This window comes from Mus caroli, chromosome 16 (assembly GCF_900094665.2).
Source record: "Mus caroli chromosome 16, CAROLI_EIJ_v1.1, whole genome shotgun sequence".
In the NCBI taxonomy this organism is placed as follows: domain Eukaryota; kingdom Metazoa; phylum Chordata; class Mammalia; order Rodentia; family Muridae; genus Mus; species Mus caroli.
In genome coordinates, this window is record NC_034585.1 from 79,369,980 (window position 1) to 79,376,174 (window position 6,195).

Below are 6,195 nucleotides of genomic sequence, written 5' to 3' on the forward strand. Positions count from 1 at the left end.
GAGGTTCCGTAGGACTGATCGGCTCGGGACCGGATGCTAGGAGCGCGCCGCGCCACGCGGGGGCGCATGCGCGCCTCTCCGAGGATGGCTCACCCTTGGCCGCGCTGCGAGTCTTGTCCTTGGCTCAGGGACGACCGGCTGCCCTGAGGAGTCGCAGAAGTGTCTACTGGACAGAGGGGTTCATACAGGCGCCTTTGTCTCACGAGGGTTCCAGATTCCCGGCAGAAAAAATTAGAGGAGGACTCTTTGCGTTGCGTCTTTGACAGTCTGGCCAGCCACGCCGGGTACAACTCTAGAGGGTGGAAATAAAAGAGGTTTGCAAAAGTGAGTTTCAGGTCGGCTGCAGTGGGGCTGAACCCGGTTCACCGTTTAGTCGGTCACGTTCCTGGGCTCTTGGAAACACGTCGTGTTGATTTTGGAAAGAACGTCCTAAAACTCCTTTCCGAATGATCTAGGCACGACTGCACGGAGTAACCGGGAATCTGTGTCTCGTCCCTGGATGTATCCCAGAAACGCAAACCGTGCTTGGGAGCTCAGCAAATATTTGTTATGACGGTTCGTAAAAACACACTGCAACATCTAACGCCTTTGTGGTGCCAGCACGTTCCCGTTGGAGCAGCATTCTTTACTTCTGCAAAGCTGAACCAATGAACCCAATATAGTTTTATAAATTTAGTCAGGAATTTTCACATGATCCCTACTTTTAACTTGTGGTGGAGCACACACCGCCACCAGATGGAAGGGTAAGCTGGGACACAAATGCTATGTTTTATGCCACACAAATGTGCTGTCTCCTTGGCCCAAATAATACATGTTTACAATTGCATAGGGAAAGTGTTAAGACCTTTCCTCCTCTTTAAGGTAAGACATGTAAGTATAAATTTGGATTCAACCATTCACTACTGTACTGTAAAATCCTCATGTAAAAGCCGAGAATAGTGACTGATGCCTGCAGTCCCTCCTCAAGAAAGTTTAGGTAGGACCTGGAGAAGCCTTGGCTACTTAGCACATCTTTTCCTAACAATAGAAGTTCTAAATCAACTCTGGAAAAGTGTGCGCGCGTGTGAGCGTGCATGTGTATTACTTCCTTAAATGTTTTATGGTTCCCCTAAAAGCTTTCAGTTTCACAGCTTTTAGAGATTATGTCCATTTCACACCACCCAGAAAGACTATATAGTTCATGGCCATATTTAAAACAAGCCTCTGAACGTTAGCTTGAGAAAAATTAATCAGAAGCACATCTGCACACAGCTGATTGGAACGTCTACTATCGCAGAAAGTAATGTTGCTGGAAGGATGCCACAGGTGATAGTGGCCAACAAGTACGGAATATATGCTAATTATAAAACTGTTTATTAACCCACACAACTGCCTTGAATGTCATTTGCCAAGCAATGTTTGGAGAGTTGGAGAGACCTACCCAAGATAGACTTTTGACCAAGAATTCCTTCAAAATATGTATAATTTTTTTCCTGCATGCCTGTCTATGCACAAGTTGCTTGCCTGGTGCTAGAGAAGGTCGGAAGAGGGCATCAGATCCCTTGGAAATGGAGTTACAGAAGGTTTTGAGCTGCAAGAACAACTGAACCACTCCTCCTCCTCCTCCTCCTCCCCCCCTCCTCCTCCTTCTCCTCCTCCTCCTTCTCTCCCTTCTCCTCCCCCTCCTCCTCCTCTTCCTCCCCCTCCTCCTTCTCCTCCTCTTAGAGACAGGAGTAAAGTCCAAGCTAGCCTTGAACTCAGGATCTGCCTACCTCTGCCTGCTGAGTGCGAAGTCTAAAGGCAGGTACCACCACACCCATTAAGGAGGCTCTTGTTGCCCAAATTCATGACAGTTTCGCCCCCACCTTTTTTTTTTTTTAATTTAGCATTCAAAGTATTAGGATTCATTGCAGTACTTTCGTGTCACTAAACATTTCCAATTGTTCCCTTCTCTTCCTTGCTAGACTCGCTGAGTCCTTTCCCCAGATAATCCACTCTTTGCTAACACTGTGATTTGAATTGGCCTGTGTTAGTGGGAACACACTGAAGAACAGACTCAAAGGCAGAGTACACTATAAGAAGCTTTTAGTAACAACAAGAATTATAATAAGGAATGTGGACATATATTAGTCCTTTCCCTGTGGAGACATGGTGTGCGATGGTTGCAAACAGCAGCCTCCTTGGTAGTATATGGAGCCTGTTGCCTATATGGGTTGCCCTGAAGAACCTTGGAGATGATTTTCTGGCAGTTAATCAAGTCTCTGATCTCAATGCTGTTCCATTCTAGGCTCTGGACAGGTATGTGTGATGCCTTTGGGTAACCCTAGTGGCCATAATTCACATTGGCCAGGTTGGTTGTTATGTCATTCTGTACCAAGCTGCAGAATATGGGACATCAAGCCTCATGACTGAAGCTCAAGTTCCCTGTCCATCACAAGATCCACATCCCAAAGGAGTGGGGTTGCACCACGTTGAATGCAGATGAATTTAAGAAATGGTTGATGGGGGGGGGGGCTGGTGAGATGGCTCAGTGGTTAAGAGCGCCGACTGCTCTTCCAAAGGTCCAGAGTTCAAATCCCAGCAACCACATAGTGGCTCACAACCATCCATTATGAAATCTGATGCCCTATTCTGGAGTGTCTGAAGACAGCTACAGTGTACTTACATATAATAAATAAATTAATTAAAAAAAAAAAAAGAAATAGTTGATGGGAAGCGGCTCATTCCTGATGGCCGTGGTACGTAATATACATATGGTTTCCTGAACAAGTGGGGAGCCCTGCATTCCTGGGGACCTCCACTGTGCTCTCTTGTATCCTACCAAATCATGTCCAATAATAAATCTTACATCCAGTCTGTGGGAAAAGATTATACATACATATATATATATATATATACATCCAAAATTAAAATGGTAGTAGGGAATAATGAAGGGAAAGATTTCTTTACCAAGAAAAAAAAATGCTAGACAATGAATGGGAAAGAATCTCCATTCTGCAGCTATCAGTTTCATAACTGCTTCAGGCAAAGGTAAGTGTTACAGAATGCTAAAGTAAGGAAAGCTGCTATGAGTTTTAGCACAAACCTTTAATCCCAGCACTCGGGAGAGAGTCGCGGGAGGATCTCTGAGAGCTTGAGGCCAACCTGCAACCTGCTCTACACAAGTCTGGGACCTGTCCGTTACATAGTGAGACTCTGTCTCAAAAACAACTAAGCAAAGTTTGCTTGGAGCCATTCCTATAACCTGCGTGCAGGTCCATAGAGAGCAGAGGTCAACTTCAGGGTGTGTTTTGGGCATTGTCCAGCTTGTTTCTTGAAGCAGGATTTCTCACTGGCCTGGAACTCACCAAGTAAGCCAGGTTGTCTTGCTATCTAGTCTACGGAAGCCAACTCTCTCCCTCTCGGTGCTACAATAGCAAAGGTGTGTGCTTCCACGCCTACCTTTCCTACATAAGTTCTTGAGCCCAAAGTCAGCTGCTGATGGTTTTATGGCAAGCACATCACTGACTGCTCTATTTCTCTAGCCCTGAAAGTCACCTAATCTTAAGTATCGTTTAACTAACCACAGAGCAACCCGTGTCCCTTTTCTATGGGGCAAATGTGTGCTATCCCCAAAGCCTTTGATTTTGTTTTTCAAAAAATGTGTACCTTGAATCTCAGCATTTGATTTTATTTTTCAAATTATTACACATTCATTGAATGAAAACTTTAAAATAAAACCATTAGAAGCACATAGTGAATCACTTTCATCCCAGCTCTTTATACACACACATGTACACACGCACACACATGCACACATGCATACACACACATATACCACACAAAAACACACATGCATACACGAATGTACACACACATACACACACTCGCACACGCACGCTTCTTGAAGCGTCTCTAAACCAAATTATATATATATCTTTATGTTCACTCTTTTGATCCATATGCAACATACCAAATGCATGAGTCTGTGCCTGGAAAAGTTGTATGAAGTATCTTAGTGGAGTTCTGGGAGGAACAGAGCTCAGCATGAAGCTGGGGGCAGGCAGAGTTCAGCACGCTAGGATTTTAATCAGCAGAAATGCCTGTGTGCTACTTAAGGTTTCTATTACTATAATTAAACATGAGCAGAAGCTGCCGGGCGGTGGTGGTGCACGCCTTTAATCCCAGCACTTGGGAGGCAGAGGCAGGTGGATTTCTGAGTTCGAGGCCAGCCTGGTCTACAGAGTGAGTTCCAGGACGGCCAGGGCTACAATGAGCAGAAGCAACTTTGGGAGGAAGATTCCATCTTACCACTCTCTGGTCACGCTCCACTGCTAGAGGAAGACAAGGCAGGAATGTAAAAGCAATTACTGAAGCAGAAGCCATGAAGGAGTGGTGCTTACTGGCTTGCTTGCCCTGGATTGCTCAGTTTGTTTTCTTATATCCATTACCCAAAGGTGGCACCACTGGAAACTGGCTGAACTCTCATACACCCATTCAATGTTTTACTGGAAGCTGCTCCTGAGAAATGGGATTGTAGCCTCAATGTATACATGGTAATGGGTTTTAGAACTCATTAGACGGCCAAGGATCAACCATAGTACTTATAATTGCAGCTCTATGAAGCACATGAAATAAGCTGAATTTTACAAATCAAGTAATTTAAGGAGCAGGTGATATGGATTTTACATGTCCCTCATAAACACACACACACACAGACTTTCTTTTCTTTCTTTTTGCATCAAGGCTCTATTTCAATGGTTCATACTGCTGTGAAATAACAAAGAATAAAAAGCAGGTAAAAAAAAGTATATATTTCCCTCTCTGCTGATCCAGGAAATTAATCAGTATGGTTCCTCTACTTTCATTCTTTATCAAGTTCTTTGTGATCTGACTTCCCGGGAACCTCCCTGTGTGTGTCAGACGCCTCTGGAAATACAAAAGGCAGTTGAATGGAAAGATGTTCAAAAGCCAATGGATGTAGCCAAGTAGGAGAAGACTTGCCTAGCACGCTCATGGCTCGGGGTTTGATCCTAGCACTGCAAAAAGATTTTTAGAAATAATAATAGAACAAAGATNTACAATGCAACTGACTCCTTCAATCCCTCCATCTACAGCAGCTCATTCTTCCCTAACCCATTAGAAAATCTTGCCAGTTCTTTCTTAATATTAGAGAGGAAACCAAGGGTATAAGCCATCAAGGTATAGTATTGCTTGTTGATAATGTTTTTCTGTTTTGTTTTACAAAAGGATAGAATTCATACATACATACATATGCATGTGTGTTGTTAAGACTTTTCTAGTCTTCAGTCTTTTTTCTACAACATAATATTTTTATTAATTATTTCATATAATGCATCTTGGTCACATTGCTTTCTATTCCCCCCCCCAGGTTCCTCCAAGTCTTGTGCCTCCCCCAAGATAACAACAACAACAACAAACCCACCAAGACCAATTTGTATTTCCCATTTACTTTTTGGAGCATGTCCAAACCCCCCAATGACCAGTCCATTCAAGAAAACTGAGTCCTTCTTCACCATACCACCACCACCAGCTCCACCACCACCACCACCCCTGTCAGAAGCTATCAACTGTGAAGACTGTGAAGAGCTACCCAGTGGGAAATGTGGGGGTTGTCACAGAAGCCTTCAGTGTTTCTCATTCTCAGTTATGAGTCTGCAGTCACCGATGCCTCTGCTAAAGAAACCTCCTTGCCAAAACAGCGGACCGCAGCATGGATCATGGACTTCTTCAAGGTCACATCACCTTCATCCTTAAACGCAAACAATGCTTATTTAAACTGCTGATGAGTCAATACGTACTGAAAATTACAAATAAAATCACGAATTGAAGAGGTGGTGCAGATCATGTATCTCACCCCTCCCCCTCAGTTACTGCCCAGTGGGGAAAAAAAATGAATCATGAAGGGACTGGTATTTGACTCAAGGTCATCCAGAATGCTAGTGTGGCATCTGGGTTTCTTGGAAACACTAGGGCATGCCAAAAATGTCAGGATTCCTGAAGCATGTGGCATGTGGTCCTTAAATCATTCAGAATTATCCCAGCCTGTGACAGCCACAAAGGCAAAAAATGCTTCACTTTATAGTTTGAGGGGTGGGGGGGTACATCACAAGAATTCCCTCCCACTCCCATTTGTTTAAAATTTCAAAGATGTAGAAATTTGCCAAACATATGTTCATAGGAATTTTCTTTGAAGGAAAAAGACAAATATGTTTC

General features: G+C 43.8%; 1 pseudogene; it reads left to right on the forward strand.

Annotated features, from left to right (window-relative positions):
• Nucleotides 1-2,092: 2,092 nt before the first annotated feature.
• LOC115029611 lies at nucleotides 2,093-2,219 on the forward strand (annotated as a pseudogene).
• The last annotated feature ends 3,976 nt before the right edge of the window (nucleotides 2,220-6,195 follow it).